Source organism: Lepisosteus platostomus, chromosome 6, assembly GCF_059453375.1.
Source record: "Lepisosteus platostomus isolate fLepPlt1 chromosome 6, fLepPlt1.hap1, whole genome shotgun sequence".
In the NCBI taxonomy this organism is placed as follows: Eukaryota; Metazoa; Chordata; class Actinopteri; order Semionotiformes; family Lepisosteidae; genus Lepisosteus; species Lepisosteus platostomus.
Window position 1 is genome coordinate 65,300,079 of NC_142616.1, and position 18,778 is coordinate 65,318,856.

Genomic DNA, 18,778 nt, shown 5'->3' on the forward strand with positions numbered 1-18,778 from the left:
GGCCATTGGGAATTGTCTGTGCGGCTCGTTTATTTAAACATTTCAGAAACTTCTCTGAATGGGGAGGCCTGTTTTTCTTTTCATTTTATGCAACAAAAAACTACTCCGTAGCCATTTAATTTAACAAAAAAAACAAGGATGCACTAGAAGGATCATGCTGGATTTAACAACTTACTTCCATCTGCAGCCTATTAACACTTCAATAAAGACTGGCAAACCCACAAAGATAAATATTATGATCTTGCGTAAAAAATGAGATAATTTTCATCAGTTTAAAGAAGGGTAGTTGTAAATTTCTAACAACCACAATCAGTCTTAAAATTGTATGCAAGCTGCCAGAATTCCAAATGAATGTGAAATCACTTTTATCGTGTCATGTTTCTTTCTGAGCTTGTCTAATCTCGTCTAATATTTCTTACAGGCTTCAGCACCCTTAATTCTGCAGACAAATGAAAAAATGGAAGCATTTATTTGGATAAAGGGCCACGACCTCATGAGCAATAAGAATCCTAACACAACCCGTTGGCGGTTCACACAAACGCCAACATAGGAGTTACAGCTTCATTTGCACGATTCAGCTCATTAAATTTGTTTTCAGGAGCAGTTCGAAAGATTTTAATCATCAGTTCAGGTACGCCAAGGTATATAGAAGGGCAGAATATGTAGAAATTGGTTGAAGAAACCAGCAGACCGCACACAATGAACCAAGCAAACATCCTTGTTCTTAAGCCCTTTTTTGCCGTTACCCTGTTTTTGATCAGCATGAACAATACATTTGCTGATTTCTGTATTTCTTCCTCAAAAAAGTACTAGTTTTTCAGATATTGAAAAGGGTGTTTTTTAATTTTGAAAAATGACAGAACACTTGTGTGATTTGATATTTGAACCCTATTGAATATCCAGTCCTACAATCCGATTGTAGGATTGAGCAATCTCTTGTATTTTAGCAATTAGTGGAAAGAAAATAGAGGAATATTTCAAACTAGTAATTCTCAACTTAAGTCCATCCAGTCAGTCTTTATTAAATATAAAAACTATTTCAGTTTGTATTATATTGATAGTTTTTTGTCTGAAGAAATGCATTTGGGATATTTTTCTACTCTAATTAATGGTTTAGCAGTCATTTGTTTTTCATCTACAGTAATGGAGGACACATGTTTGATTATAGGTTTTGTCCTTTGATAAATTAACCGTTTTGCGGCTGTGTTTGCTGTTCCCTGCAGACACTGTAACAAAGCTGGAGAGACACTGGTCTACTGGGGATGTCACTCTTAGGGTTGCCACAAAGACACATTGTTTGTGTTCGCAGAAACTCTATTATCTCTTTTCCAGAGGGGTTTGGAGTGCATTGGAAAAAACAAAACTGGTGCAGAAACAACGAGAGGAACTAACAAAGAGCTCACATCAAAGGATATTAAAACATGTTGGGAATTAAATGTTATGGTTTAAATAATCTTTTTAGAATGGAAATGTTTTAAAGCCCTGCCAAAATATACATTAATTGTGTTCACTTTTTAAAATATATTTACTTTTATGCAGTTCATACAATAAGATACACTCACGAGACCATAATGCATTAAAACAATTTATTAGAATCCCATAGGATTCAGTATGGAATGGTAGTCATTTGAAAGCACCTATGTTTCAGTGGATAAAAGAATTCATAGCAACTTGACAAGGATCTAATTTGAAGCAACAAGAACCTTTTCTTCCAAGTTAATTGCAGAGCTCCAATAGGATAAATCATATCAACACTCCTACTACAGAGAGGCAAAATGTTAGCATCACATCCCCATTGAGTGTCAGTCTTTTCGTTGTGTTGTGTGAAGCAGTTCCATTCTTGTGGTCAGTAATTAATCATTTAGTAATGCTCTCAAAGTTGTTTTGGGTCAGGAACGTTTGATCCGATTGCAATTTCTCTCGCAAAGCAAGCTGTGGGAAAAAGTTCTAATAATGGTGAGAAACCCCATTAAGTCTTGTATCTTCTGCTTTGGAATTTTTAAATGGCACCCTATCACGGGCTGAAATCTGACACCTGTCTTAGGAACAGATTCTTTTTTGTTCACATTTTTGATGGGAAGGTTAAGGAATAAACACACTCATCTCAAGTACAATTAGTTGAAAGTACCTGTCCCCCTTCCCTTAAATTTCCGCTCATTAATTATCGTCCTTTGAATTCTGTTTACAAAGCACATCTGCCCTGAGTAAATTTCACATCTAATGCTGTATTTATTAGCTTTATAGTTTAATGATAGCTAAGAACTGAGGAATGAGCTTAAGTGTAAATTAAGTAAAACCTAAAAATGAAAGAATTAAGGTTTTGGCCCAGCTAAGATCTTGGAGTGAACATACAGTATATGCAATCCTTAAAAAATCATAATGAAGACATACAGTAGCAATTTACTCTGAAACTTTTGCATATGATATTGCATTCTTTAAAAAAAACATTGCTTATTAAGATTTTTTCCTTTCATCATTGATTTAAGTAAAAAACTCACAGCTCTGCATTTTATAATTTACAACTGAAATTTTTTGGGGAAACTCCAGAAGAGTCCTCATTTCCTGCTGGTGAATTTGCCCAGATGCTAAAATTTTCCAGTCTCATTTTTACTTAAGGATCTCTTAATGATATCACACCTCTGAATTCTCAAGTGATTCTTCAGCACTTACTGCTGTGGTTTATAATGGGCATTCACATGGACTTTCAGGAACAGCTCTTGAGTCATTTAATCTCTCATGGTAAAATGTTTTTGATAATATTTGAGGTACACTGCAAAAATAAATCCGTACACTCCTCTGTGTGCTAGCCCTTTTATTGTGGTGCTATTGATGACATAATTTTGAATTCTGTGATCTCTAGCTCAGTGTTGAGAGATGGTGGCCATCAGTTACCATTCAAAAGGACGGAACTGTTTGTTTAAACTGATTGCTGTCTCAGGGTCCACGATGGGAGCCAGCAAAGCGCACTAATACATGATATTGCTCTCCGAGATGCCACTGAAACTAGCAAATTTGGATTAAACAGAAAACTAGACGAGACCATTATAGAGCAGCTCTCATCACTTTAAGATACATTAGGCCTGGGGTCTCTATTTGCATTTAAATGGAAATTGCATCTGACTGGTTGGACACACATGCTCACAACCGCAACATGGTGTTCCATAAAGCTGGGAAATCTGAAAAATATCTATTATCAAATTCCACTGTTGCAGTGTACAGACCAGACCAAGGAAATGTCTGTGCTCTGTGCAAAAATAACAAAGATAACAACCCCACTATCCAAACTGCCATGTGCCTGGTTAGTTATTTTGTTCTAAAAAATAAAGCTAAATTCAAGGTTATAAGTTGTAGTGTGTGTTTCTTGACTATGTTATTGCTTAAACAGCAACTGTAAGAATTTTTTTGCAGACCGCATGGAACATTTACAATATTTGTTTCTCATCTTATTATTCCTATAAACGGAGGTGCCTGGTAGCAATTTAAGAATCATTTGGAGTTTTTGTCTGTCCGGTGTTTTTGCCTCTGTGAGCATCATTTATCTGAGCCTTTGCAATAATATGCAAATTATTCTGCAAAATATTTTAAGACTGAAAATTGCATGAAACAATATCAGTTATAAATATCCTTCCATTGCCAGTAAGCTGCTAATTCCTGGTAAAATGTTACGGAAACATGGAGCACAATACTGAAAGCACAAGGCACTGTCTGACATCAGCCTATCACAGTGCACAAATCCACCCAGGTACATTTATACATACAAATCAACCTAGTTACTGTAGTTACCATGCTTGTGGACAGTGGGAGGAAACCAGAGCACCTGGCAAAATACCCATGCAAAAATATGGAGAACATGCAACTCCACCAGAATTAAACCTAGCAGCTATGAGCTGTGAAGCAACATCACTAATAGTCACAACACTGTGTTACTGTGCTGGACAATTAAAAATATATAGTTCAACGTGAGGTATTCATCCACATAAAGAACTCTATCATGTGAAGCTCACTACAGGTATACAGTATACTGTTCAGTAGATTTCTAGGTAAAAAAAAAGAATGTTTCTATTTTCTTCAAAATTATGATTTCAAAGTTATAAAATGATTGAAAAATCATTTGTTTCAGATGTCACGTCACTGACTGATCTGTTAAAATCACAGGGAAGGAAACGGTAAATGCCCAGAGGCTGAGTGCATGTTATTTAATAACAGAACGCAGCCTGATGGAGGCTGTGACTGGCATCTGTCCCCGAGCTGCCCCTCTGGATACCACTGGCTTGACACCGACAGCTGCGGTGATCATGAACAAAATGATCCACACCACAGAAAAAATAAAATAAAACAGAAATGACAAATTCACCCGTGGGGTGCCAGGAGAAACACACGCCCCAGTCTGAGGTCGGAAGAGGGTCTGAATCATTCAGAGGCTTTTGGCCATATGGGAAGATCTGGTTACCAGCTGTACTAACAATGTGTGTGAGATTCGTTGAGGTTCCTGCTGTTTCACGTACAGATCCAGGTGCCATTCTGGAGCCATTCAGATACTGAATGTAGTGTATTGCAATCATTAAGATTATTCTATATTGGATAGCACTTCCATTGCATATACAAATCTATATTTGCAATTTATTATTAAAATATGACTTTGCATTTATTAAAACTACTACATTATGCATTTTTGTGCCTTATCATAATATTCCCATGTGCTGGATAATAAAATCACTAATTCTATATACTTATTTTGGATCTCATTTCTGAGACTTCTTCGTGGTAGCCACATTTCTTCGAAACCCACATGAAGATTAAATAGAGCATGACAGTCTTGAAATACATCCCTTTAAAATGTTATGCACGTCTGTGTTACGTGGTTCCCAAGACAAATGATGGACTGCAGGAGTCTTTAAACTGACCAAGAGTTATTATTTTCTTTATCCCCAAATTTATGCATGGTAATGCATGGGTCACAGGAATTCTGATCAATCCATACTTTTTAAGACTGTTTATCCCAAGATAGTCTTTAAATGTAACTGATTGCATAGACCTGTCATTATTAAACAGGTCAGATCTAAGATTCAAGTAGGCCATTCCTAGTCCCCAGATATAACTGCTGACAATAAAAACAGGTACTACTGTATATTTGGCTTTGGCTTAGGAAAACCAAAGTCTGGACATTTTCAAACCACAACAGCTAATGAACTTTGAAATAGGTTGTGTTGTCTGAAGTATGGGATTATCCTCTTTGTGTTACACGTTGACAAAACTGTATACAGTAGGTCTTTTTTTTATTATTGGCGCAAAAATAATAAGTTAATAAAAAGTTAAATATGGTGTTATTTGGTTATGTGTGTATATTTGGTCTAAGTAGATGCAGCGTCAGTTTGTGAGCAGCCTCATAACGCAAACACTTGACGTATATAAACAGACATCATTAATATAAAAATATTCTCAAAAGAAACAAGTGGCAGAATCGAAGGTTGGTTAATTATGTACTGTAGTGTGGTCCTTGCCATCGTGCAAGGCCTCAATCTCCTCCTACATGGTGTCCTAGTACTGTATACTGCATTTACAAACAATTACAAAAGCCGCAAACACGGGCAGGAAACGAATGGGATCTTATTAAATGCTGCAAAAGAAGCGCAAGCTCTTTATCCCGTGTCACACGCATCGTACTGTATTAAATCTTGATTCTTTCATGGTCGTTTCAGAACTATTTAGTAGAACGAGCATTGATTCAACAAGAGAGGATTCTGGCCGAGTCGCTTTTCAGTGAGGTCACCTGTTGCATCGCAATGCAGGCGCTGCCCAAATGAGGACGTCTGGCACACGTGCGCCTTTGACAAGCATCTTGCAGCACCGCGGCGAGAAGGCAAGTGAGCCGTCAAGACTCACTTTGCGCCGTAACGCGGTGTGCCCATATTAGCGCGACAGTGCCGCACAAACTCACACCGCTGATAGAACTGTACCTGTGCAGAGGTGCAACAGCAGCTCCAGCTCAGGATTCGCGTCCACTGGTCAGGAGCTCAGACCCTTGACCCAGTCTTGCTCTACTGCAGACAGCAAGGCAGAGGAAGAAGGCGAGTTGGAAGTACTGTACACTTAATTTTGATAGCCTGTCTCATAAGTAATAATCAATAACGTTTTAGCAAAAGTAGTAGGGATAATAATGGTTGAAAATGAACTTTGCCTGAATGTCAGCTCTTTAGACCTATCGGTAGGTCTGATGAATTTATCCAGCATTTTCATCAAGCCTTAAGGTTTGAATTTAAACCACAGTGTATGTAAGGTTCATTTATTGCAGTTTTTTTTTCCATCTATTTTACAAGTAAATAACCTTTTGCTTTCTACACATCTGTTTTCTCTAAATTACAGGTATCTCAACAGCCTGCATACCATTTACTGCATTTTAACGTTTAGTACATTTACTCTTCAATACAGTTACAGTGATTATTCTTTTAATCATTCTGAGATATTATTTCAGAAAAAAAATGCAGTTTTTTTTTAAAAAGACGCCATTATATCCCTTGGCTAACATTCATATCCCTGTAATGCACAAATCTGAATGAAATGGTTAGAAGTATTATTACCATATATTGCCAAACCGCGTGAATACAAGCTTTAAAAGCAGAGACTAGTAATATCTGCGTTTCTGTGCAACTCTTCTCTGTGCTCTGGCAAATACTAGAAAACCAGCAAAGCTTTGTGCAGCTGCCTTTAAACACTTATTATCTGTTTATTAGTTATATGAAGGTTTGAATTATAGACAAATGCACCCAATTATGCCCAGTGCTGGTGTTATCTGAGCTCTGAAGCCTGCTTAGAACCACAATGGTGTATTTTTCATGTTGGTAGTGTTCCTTTGTCATAGGATGCTTAGTCTTTCAGGCATGGAAACCTCCAGTGTTTGTAAAGGTTTCCTTTTTAATTTGTTTTTCTCCCCAGTATTCAAGCTTGTCCTGACAGGGCAACATGTAGCCGATAAACACCAAACTTGGCTGATACAGTACTGAGGCGATGGAACTTGTCAAGTGTCAGAAACTTTGCTCTGTAACAACCAAGATGGCGGCCTAGTCCTGGATTTATTTTTAATTTGAAAAAGCTTTCAAAATCTTTTTGGGAAATCACGCTGCACATTCTAAGCTGCTACTGTTCAAAATGTGTTTTCGCCAGTTAAATCCAACTATTGGAACGTGATGTAGTGGTTGTCCCATATAAACCATGGATACCATTTGCATATGTGTGTTGTCATCAGACTGCTATTGATTGAATACAGTAAAACTGATCAATTCCAAAACTGGATAGTATCACCCTGAAAACATACTAATGGACAATAAAAGTGCCGCATTATTACCTAGATAGCAGCCTGAGTCAGATTTGATCAAGATTTCGAGTTCTCCTAACATGCAAGTTATCTGCTCTGAATGGCCTGAAACTTGGCAAATATCCACATTAGCTTCACTTTTGTTTTCCAGTGTAAATTGGTGTGCAGACTGGAGGCCATCCATTCAAAACCGCTTTGGGGATTCAACATTTGTATTGTACACTTAAAATATTCTAAAATGACATTCCTGTGTAAATCAAGATGGCCACTCGAGTGCCATCTTTTTATGACATTTCAGAATGTACCCATTGAAGAACAGTTTGAGCAGCGGAATCCAAGTTCTGCAGACCAATGCTGGTCACATTTCCTTGAAAAGTAGTATGCAGAGTTTCAAAGCGTGTGCCTATGAAACAAATGGCTGCACTGAAATGTGGTATGAACATCGAGGTGCCACTGTTTAAAAGCATGGTGGCCATTCAATTTTAATATGGATAAGTGGCGCTTCCACATTTTTCATCCTCCCCGATTACTGAGTGTCCTGTTGATTACTATAAGCACAATTATTTTGATGAGTCTTTGCCCACTTGTGGTTATTATTAAACTGAAAAACTGGGTGAGCAAGAGCCCATTCAAATGCCTGCTCCATCAACACTTCTCTCTTTTAAAACCTGTACACCCCCAGTACTGTTTCACTATTAAACCTGTTTTTTATCCGACAGGATGGCAGCATTTTAACTTGGGGTGAAGTGCGCCCAGTGTTGTGCAGTGAAATGGTGATGGCTGGCATAGCCAGCCAATTTTCACACAGTGGCGTTCACTTGGGAATATACCTGAAATTGGTTTCTTTGAAATTTTGAATTGCTTTCATGTTTTAGATCACATAAATGGAGCACTAATCAGCCCAAAAGACACTTTCTTGCTGGCTCTGCTTGAGAAGCCTAGATATTTAATGAGGAGATATTTAATCTTAAATATTTGCATAAATATTAAATATATTTAAATATTTTAATATTAGATACAGTAGTTAAATATTTATTTAATGTTAGATATTTAATGAAGAATGTTTTTTAAAAACCTGTTAATTCCCAAAGGGAATTTTTAGGATCATTATTACTGCAAACCTTGTTTTATAATAAATCTAATTTCAGTGTAGGGTTTTGTGCTGATTTTCTTTTGTAGAAGTAGCTCTTCTGATTACCTGTCAAGTCTAGAGGCAGGACTTCCTGGTCCCATTGCTGTATTGCCAGGAAGCCACGAGTTGTACTGCAGAAATGAGTTTTCTTTCTGATTTCGATTTTTTTTTTGTTTATATGGCTCTGCACCTCTCAGATCTTGGCATTGCCGTTAAAACTAAACACCTTTAGTACATATACATAACTTTATATAGGGACATGTCTTCCCTGTTAAACACTTATGAAAGATTTATCAGTTTTTACATGACAGTGAAATTATTTATTATAATTGCAGCAACATTTTTATTCTTATTTTTACTCTGCCTGCTATCAACGTAATTGAAGTAAAACTGTTGCTGTTTCATACCTATTGCTAATACTGTTGTTGTTTCAAACCTATAGCTAATACTGTTGTTGTTTTACAATTCAATACTGTGATGCTCTTGGCTATAAGCAAAAGCATGTTTCTCACTAAATGAGGATTAAAAATCCTTTTAACTCAGTAAATTGGCCAAAACCAATTAAATTAGAAGTACAAATAAATCAGTTGTCAGTTATGAACCTATATTACACACAAATCATTCTTTATACATTGTTGTTTCATCCATTTTACGGCAACCTAAGTGCCACATTGCTTTATTACAGTATTTCATAGCAGGTTGTTTAGTTGTTGTCATGTATGTTATACATTCTTTGTAATTAACAAAGGTATATTTGGCAGAGTGACATAACCCACATTACATGAATTTTTAACAATAATGGGAAAGAAAAATTTAACCCTGTATCAGAGTCAAGGTTATTAAAAAAAAAAAAACCTTGATTGACCCTTCTGTGTTCTTGTTCATTTTTTTGGGGGGGGAGAAAAAAAACTTTTGAACTTTTTTTTAGGAACTTGCCTGATTTTTAAAACCTCGATTTTCTCCCCTTTAAAACCAGATGCTTGTCTTAAAATCTTAATCTGTGAACAGGAATGGCCAGCTGTGGAACATTGTTTTCTTTCTTTCCTTGAAATGGAAGATGCCTCCAGGACACACATCAAACCAACTGCCTTGTTAAAAACTGTGGATGTGCAATCATAGAGTTTGCCTTTTGCCTCGGCAGCCTTATTCTTTCAGCTTTTCCCTAGTGGCAAAATGTGGATTTGACCAAGAACAATTGTTTGGGAAATAAATGTGAAGCTTTCCTCTCTAATCAAATCCATTCAATTTTTTTTATGTATTTCCGATTATTAAAGGCAGAAAAAAAAATCAAAAGTGAGATAACTGACCATTTAAATGGGATATAATTTAGTGTTATTATGGTTTAGGGTCTTGGACTTTATTGTATGAAGACCTGCTTCATTTGCAGGAAAATATGTATTCATTTAGGTTTAATAATATTTGTATCAAGTGTTTATGCATACTTTTAGTCTACAAGTACCTTTAATATGGTTTCTGTCCTAGTCTTAAAGATAAGGTGTAGTTTGAAGTAGTGGATGGACATGTTGAACATACATGTTGGACTGTATAGTACATTATGTACAGTATACGTAATTGTTCACAAGCATAATCCAAACCATGGAACACCCATCATAAATTTCCAGTTTGGATGTTTCAAAGCTTTAAACATACTGTATAATTTATTTTAACAGTTTGCTGCAGTGCTCTAAAGACCAAGTGTCTTGACAGATGATTTATACCTTTCGTTTCACTCAGAGTGTATCTTTAAATATGCAATAACTTAGTAAAATTAAAAAAATAACTTCGTGATTTTACTATCATTTGGAAGAAAAAATCTGAATATTTCTGGAGCACCTTTGGCGCCAATACCATATAATCAAAAATAATTTTGCAGCCAAAAAAAACCCCTGAAAATCCAGAAGTCACTGTTTAAACCAGTGTTTTCAGATTGATATTAACCCTCAGTATTGGTTGGCATTGAAACGAATGTGAATGTTGGCGCTAAACTGTGCCTAAATGATAGTCTCATTGGTACAGACATGTAATTATTTACTCAGACTACAAACCTTGGAGTTTCCTTGTCCCAGACCAAAAAAAGGCAACAAAACCATCATTTTCCAAAAAAATGATTAAATACATGATTCTTCTGGGTGTGCCTGTGGCCACTTTTTTCAGAGTAACATAAAATTTGAGTGTATGTTTCAGGTTTTCCTAGATCCTGTAAATTACGTAAAACAGAGCTTTAAAGTAGACAATTTATTAAGTTACAACCCACCATGTTAAGTGTGAAATTTAAGTGGCTTAAGATTTAGCACAACTTTGTTTGTATTGCTCCTACTGTATATACATTTTGTAATTCATCCTTCTTTGTAATTCATTCTAGAGAAGTGATATTGTTCTGAGAAAAAAATATGGCATCATGTAGAAAATATATACATTCACACATTTTATGTGTTTTTTTCCAGGCTATACTGTATAATTTTAAATGTTTCTTCAATGGAAATACTGCAAAGTGGGCTGAAACAGTAGCTGAACATAGTAATTGGGGGCACGTTTGCCTTTGTGGCTGCTTCTTGTGACCCTAATTACCACTAAACGTGCAGTAGGAAATGTTTTTCAATTTAGATATTAATCATTAAGAAAATAGAAAAGAAAATATCTACAAAAGTAGCAGTCTGTGGAAAGATTGACTCTGCATAACCAGATAAAGGGAAAGAAAACCTGACCAAAAGGCATCTAAAGCATATCTTTCTTTTGTAATGTGTGATTGTGGCTAAGTCACCCAAATTGTTTTTTTTTTCTGTCTTGTAACAGGGAACTGAAACTCTCCACAAGCAAGCAGCCTGTTCCCATTCAGAAACTGGGTGGTGAGTAATTTATAAGATAGTATAAAAATAACTAAGTGTTGCTACAGAACTGTTACTCACATCAGTACCATAGAAAAAATACAATAAAAACTGTTTGCTTTGGATGTCTGACCGAATTACAAAAATGTCTCAGTGTAGATAGTTATTATTGTCAATCCTAAGTTATACATGAAGGAAAGTAAATAGTACTGTATATGATTTCTCAAAATCTCATAGTGTGCAGAAATGTTTTTGTGTGTAAGCTATTGCACAACACATGCCGTGCAGCACTTACTGTATAACACAAAACGCTTTTAAAGTCACCCTCTCTTTACAGGACTTTATACAGAATGCTTGGAAGTGAAACATTTGGGTGCACGAGCAGATAAGAAATAAGATAGGCTAAGAAAGCGTGTCCTCTTTCTTATTTTCTTGTTTTTGTTTTACTATTGTTCATTGAATTGTGTCAGAAAGTGCTGGAGCCTTCCTTGGCAGTGGTACAAACATACTTCTGTACCCTCATTATAACTAATTGGAACAAATACAGGAAATGACATAACAGACTTGTTATTTCTTAAGTATTAAATGGACATTTTGTGGTAGATAAAATGTTCTGGCAATGCAATTAATCATGACACTTCATTTTAGAAATGTCACAATAAAATAAGAGTCACATTTCATTCTTTGATACTCTTTGTAATCTCTTATCCAAGTACAGGATGCAGCCATCTCAGTTTTTTAATTACTAAACTATGACCCTAAAAAGCTTTCATGTAGATTTATTAACTGGGAAGAAAAGTGACAATTAGAGGAATGGAATAGTTGTACTAACCAGCCTGTAATAGTCATCCTGCTGCTTGAAATCTACCCAATATTGTCTGGGAACCAGTTGTGAATTTCTAAACGATGAACAAAGGGTTTCCAACAATGTTTTGTTTTGCGGGGGGGTGGGGGATTCTGCACAGTGTGCCCCCTTTATGATGTTTCACAATTTACTTCCCTCATTTAATTTGGGAAAACTGGAAAACTACATACATATGCTATGTGATGAAATTCTGGAGCTCATCTTAGTGAATTGTATTATTGCTGCAGTCCAAAAAAGTGAGAATCTTCTGGTTTTCTTAAGTGTTCTTTGAATTTAAATGTGGATTGGATTTGGTGCCGTGAGACATTTTGGGGGCAATGTATGTACAGTATATATGGATGAAAGAATGCTTTTTAAACACGATGCAGATTTTGGGACAATAAATCCACGCATGGTTTTCCAAGGATAGTTTGATCATTTTGTCTGTTTCCTTGCTAGGTTTCCCTATTCCCCCCTTAGAAAATGAAATATATCACTATTAATCTAGTTTAGGTTTCCCAAATGAAATGAAATGAATTTCATCAATTCTTGACAGTGACTGAATACAGAGTGTTGTGAAATTGTTTCTTGTGTCTTGACGATGTTTTGGACAGATCGTCTAAATGTGTTCCTATTTAACTGTGTGACGATTTGACTCTTCCTCCTGTCAAGAGTGAAGGTACATACACTGTTGAACCTCTGTTTGGGAAAACATGGGTTAAAGGATGAGGAAGAAGAATTTATCCTGCCTTACTGGTGTATCTTTTAGAGTCTTTCTATCTTTCACTAGAAATGAAGAAAACATCATAGCGTTCTTATAAAACAAGAATTCCATACAGAACAAGAGTGTTAGTAGGGTGTTAGTACTGTATGTTTCTTGGTAGTTAAATGCCTTAAATGTCTTTTATCCTTCAGTTTTAGATTTCTTTTCAGATTTTAAATTCCATATGCTGCTGTGGATAAATATTTTATATTTTTTTATTTTACTGCTGTTGTGGCCTGGGAGAGACTTAGATGTATTGAGGGACAATCATAACAATCATTTCCCTGTCCTTGACATTTAATTGGCAGATATACATTACTTGGACACTGTAGTCAGAACATCTGTTTGCATACTTTGTGGTGAGAAAATATTTATTACTATTGCCTAAATTTAACTTAGATGTATTTGACCAATTCGTATGGCTATGTTCCTAAACTCAATACCACAAAAAATGGTCTGTGTACACTAGTACTCCAAATAGACACTAAAGTCTCCTGGAATAGCTCTTTTTTTGTGACAGTTATATTGTTTCATATATAAAAGACATTCCTCTACAATTAGCTCCGGAAAATACTCTCCAGTTTCTGATGGTTTTATGCAAAGTCATTTTTTGTGTAATCAATTAAATCTGGCAGAATAACATAAGGCTCTCATTACGATGTGACACTTCAGTTCATATACAATTTATTCCTTATGGAGGGTTTTGGTTAGCTTTTAATCTCTTCTCATGGTATTGCCAGAGATCTACTGTACCAAGTGCCTGAGAGACATTGTCTTGCTGAACTCAGCTGAACTGTTCTAATGACTGTTAAGTATATTGTCTGCTTTTAGTTTCCTGACTAACTGTATCCGGATTCTTGATCTAATTCCTGTAAATCATACACATGCCTGTTTGGGCAACACCTTGGCAACTGTTACGAGTTTTTTTTTTTAAAGAGAATTCCCCAATTACTTCATACAGTACACCTGTGAATACATTCTGTGTTTTATTAAGCTTTGTCCAAACAGAAAATCCAACAAATCACATATTATAGCCATATATTCTACATTGTTCCCCACCCTTCCAAGTCTGAAGTGGTGTTTTAGAAATAAGCCAGGCATTAGAGCTTGGAATATGAGAATAGGATGTTGCTTAGTATTGTCAGAATGATGAGAGCAGCAACTTGCACTTGAAATTAAAGCTGCACGTTCTTGGTTAGAGAGGGGGTAAAGAGGACACCAGTTTAAAGGGGGGAAATGAATAATGTCTTAATGTTAGAGAACGAGATGTTCAATGAAAACCTGAATCCATGTTCATATTTTCACTGAACTGATAACAATAATAAACAGTGAGGATGAATAATAATTAATTAATTAACGAATAAACAGTGATGATTAATTTGTTGTTTTCCTTGTCCAGTTCTCCTGAAGTACCTTTCGTGTGACCCTGCTTTTCTTTCACTTGTGTTTTAGTGGGGAGTGAGTATCTGGTTTATTTCAATTCTTTTTACTTTTTATTAATCTGTCATAGGAAAACTCCCACCCCTCCCCCCAGCTCCATCTATGTGCAAATAAATCATTGACACGGATTGACTCGTGACAAAGCTTTGCTTGTTTTATATCACATGGTTTAAGAGTTCCAAGTCGACTTCTGGACTCATCCGAATAAACATTTCACATTACCTTCTAGAGCAGCTACAGTATGTCACGGGCTCTGGCAGGCAGGGGGAGGGGGAACAGGTTTTTCTGGGAAATAGCTAACTTCTGTGCAAGATTCAATATGGCAACATCACAAGACACATTGTCCTCTTTGTGAAATATGTACGCAATTTTATTTTTATGCTTTAAAGAAATGATCCAACCTAGTTTGCTGTTACTGTACCTACCTTCCTGCCAATAGGCAAAAGTTGAGGACTGTGCATGGCTTCCTCTGATAAGTGCTTTGTTGAGTCATGTGCCATTTTTCACACAGTAAGCTGCACAAAACCTTTCAGGGGAGTCAGTCAGGATTTCAAGGTGGGGTTGGGGTGTATCTCTAGCTGGCAATATACAGTAATAAGACCACAGGTGTCTCGCCTGGGCTTCTTTTAAAAAAACTGATGGTACTCTAGTGGTTGTCTCATGTTTGGCCCTATAAGGGATTTTGGCTTATTCATAGATCACTGTGTAATACTGAATGTGGTCCAGTTTTTTTAAATCTGAAATGCTTTTAAACCTATGATTTTATCATTCTGACTGCCTATTTTTATTTTTTTAGAAGTGGGATGTCTGGCAGATTGGAGTGAGATTCTGTACCAGACACAGTTCAGACTGCAATACCAATGGGGGCGGACAGTGATTACTTGATAAAGATGACTTAAAAAGTAAATTGTGAAATTATAAAAACAAGCTTATGGCTGACCCAAAGAGAGACAGATAAAGGGTTATACGGTAATGTTAAAGAAGTGTTTCAGTTCTTAAACTACAGAGACATTTGTTTGTCTAATTGTGGACAATTTCACATGAATGCAAATTATGGTAGTAAAGTTCTGCAATGTTATAGCTTTATAGCTGTGTCCTGGGACACTGTACACATTATTCAGATTTTTAGTTTTTTTGTGTGTCTTTAGTGTGACGAGAGCATCCTTTTTCCTGAAGTAAAATGCTTGTGACCCATTTTCCCAGCTGAATACAGTACATAACTAAAGGATCAGGAGTCCCTCTGCATCTCTCCTCTGTCCTACCTCCACCTGTGCAGTATCTCCCAGCTCCATCACTCTGTAAGGGAGACTTGACTTCCTTGTCCTACAACCAGGGTGTTGGCCTCAACCAAGAGGGTTAAAAACAAAACATCCTGAGCCCACTCTGACCCCTCAGCAAACATTCCTTGACTCCTATTCTGATGTGGTGATGTTGGTACTTGTAAAATGCTAAACAGTTTAGTTGATTTTCTCTTACATTTCCAGCCGCAATACACATTTATTTGTTTAAAAAGGGAAAAATATTTCAAATATTTCTATCTTAACTATCCACCGAAATTGTTCCACGAGTCTGCTCCATGTTTCTTTTGCCATTTTTACCTAAGCTGCTTCAATCTGAATGATTTTCACTTTTATCTTACTTTAACATTATTTCTTTGTCTTATTTCTCCTTCAGACAAATGATTACAATTGTTTATATAAGCTGTCTCAACATGCTTACTATTAATTACAGCAATGCAGTGGGAACATTTTTGTCCCCAGATTGCTTCTGGATTAAATTTAAACAGCCTTTAAACAGATTTGCTTCACTTTAATAAATACCTACTGTGGCTCTTTGGTTCGAATACTGTGCAATTCGTTTAGTTTATTTCTGTCATTCCTTTTCTCTTGGTCAATGTGTCTGATCTCCATTACTTCCATATCGAGTTACTTACGTTCTTCCCTAATAATCTGTCAAACTAACACTCTGCCAACAGGAGGGACGTAACCGAAAAGCCCTGCTCTTACCTCTTTCTCATTGCGCTCCATCGCGTTTTGTCTGTTATTTTCTTCTGTGCTTTAATCTTCCTGGAAATATCAGTTTAAAATGTCATACACAGGCAGCAGGGGGTTTTGCCCACGTAAACTATGTATTTCACCAGGTTTAATGCTTGAAACCGAAATGACCACAGAATGGAAGAGGGATAAAATGCCATCTTTGAATGCTATCTTCCAGCTATAGGATTATTAATGAGACCATACAGTATTTGTGTAATACGTACAAGTCAGAAGAATATCTTGAGTTAATTTCACAGCTTTACCCACCAGAATCCAGTTACTAAATTAAGGTGAGGTGATTGCAGCACAACATAAAGGTTTTTTTTTAAATTGGCTTCTGTACCTAAATTATGACTGAACCCCAGGTCTGGTGTTTTGAGTGCTGGGGCATTATTTACTTTTCCCTGATGTCAGCAAAATGTTGTCTCTTCTCCACATTGCTTTTCATTGGTTAGAGAGAAAGTGCAATACAGCATTCTCCTTCAGTTCCACATTGTGTACATCTTTTCTGAATTACATGGTGTTTTGAGTTCTACTCATGCACAATGCCCAGTGCTCAGTCACACTTCACACTTTGAATTGAATTGTGACATTTACAAAATTAATGGACAGTAAGTGTCTCATGGCTTCATACACTCATGTATTAAGCACAATGAGTGGATGAAGTGCTACAGATTTATAGACGTTGCATTCTCAATCTCATCCAAAGAAGGGAATTCATTATTGCTTTAGTGTTTATTAATAATACTATACTGTATATATAAAACAAAATAGTTTTACTTTGAGTTTTACTAGAAACCATTATTAATAATTATTAGCATTCAGTTTTAATAGGTAATTAATAAACTACTCTGTTAATTTCCAGTTAATCTGTTATAAAGGTTTTAAAGACTTTATGAATGGAGGACTATGTAAATAGTTATAAATAAAATAAATAAACTATAATTTATAAATTATTTTGTATAAATCATATAAATAAACTAAACCATGACTGAAAATTTCTGACTTGAGCAAATTTGGAATATTCCTGTTGAACTGATGTAATGGCAGATCAGGTTTTATAATGAAGTAAAAATATTAACTATATTATATTTTATATAATAATATTAAGTATGTGTTCGATGCCAGTGCTCAAATATATAGAATCAAAAGGCACCATGAGCTTCAGCATTTTTATTTAAAGGGCGTTTGCTGCTTGTTTATTTTGCTTGATTTTTCTCTCACACATTTAGTATTTATAAAACCATGTATAGTTACAATACAGTATTTTTTCTGAATAAACACAAATTATTTTGTTACTGTTTACTGGCTTTTATGTGCAAAAGGTTATGCAGCTCATGATTCATTTACACTTGAACTCCAAATACAGTATGAATGTTCTGTACTGGCAGGCTCACACGAAGTTAATCCAATGGACTTCTTCAGGATCAACAGTGAGGGTTGTAGGTTCAAATCTCAGACAAAATTGCTAGCCCAGCAGTTAGCAGTTTCTTATATCCTTGAGCGAGGTACTTCGCCCATAATAATCCAGTAAAATACCCAGCTGTTTCCATGGTTACAAATGAAAATCACCTTGGGTGAAACGATCAGCCAAATGCATTAGTAATGATAGTAAAGAACGGGAAGCACTTCTTTACACACAGGGTTGTGGGAGTATGGAACAAGCTGCACTGCCATGTTGTTGTTGTTGTTGTTGAAGCTCGTACCCCGGCTTCTTTCTTCAAGAATGAGATCTTTGGATGAATTAGCTACTGGGAGAAAAAAAACCAAGCTAGAAGTGCCTGGTGGACTGTTCTCATTTTCTTCTGAAAAATGTGTGCCTAGATACTGTACCCACACATATGTATACACACCCAGGGGCTCTCCTTCTAAGTTTAAATGTGGTATGTAACATTCCATGGAGGAGCATATAGCTGTAATGTTTTGGCGTCATCATGTATGCACACAGCACTGCTGTGTGGTGCAATGCTAACCACAAACATGTAAGAGAAGGGGTGTAACAAAACGCATAATTTGAAAAGATGTAAACTGAACTGGAAAAAACAAATGTTTTGTGTTACTCTCCTCGTTTACAGGATTCCATGATGGATCCAATATGATGTTTTGTTTCCATTCCAGTTCACAGGATAGAGGACCATGAGACCTTTCACAACAAGCACCCAAAATAAATTTGGCAGTCTTTTTGAGGCATTGTTGCTACAATATTAAACTAAAGTGTGTGGTCATTTATAAATGCAAAAACAGACTTTATTGCAAGTTTCATGCGAGCTAAGGCCATCTTATAAGACGCTGCATATTTATCCTGGAATTCATTGGATGGATTCATGTGACAAAGGACCACTTACAGAAAAATGGATGTAAATGACTAGTGTGGCTCGTTTGAACCCACTTAATTGGTTGATGGTCCTAGAATGTTTAGAGTCTTA

At 36.1% G+C, this 18,778-nt stretch overlaps 1 long non-coding RNA gene across 1 annotated transcript; it reads left to right on the forward strand.

The window, feature by feature from the left end:
• Window positions 1-5,946: 5,946 nt before the first annotated feature.
• LOC148662148 (uncharacterized) lies at window positions 5,947-15,402 on the forward strand. The gene is made up of 4 exons (XR_015939834.1): window positions 5,947-6,079; window positions 11,238-11,290; window positions 14,276-14,334; window positions 15,113-15,402. It is a non-coding gene; the product is annotated as an uncharacterized LOC148662148 (long non-coding RNA).
• The last annotated feature ends 3,376 nt before the right edge of the window (window positions 15,403-18,778 follow it).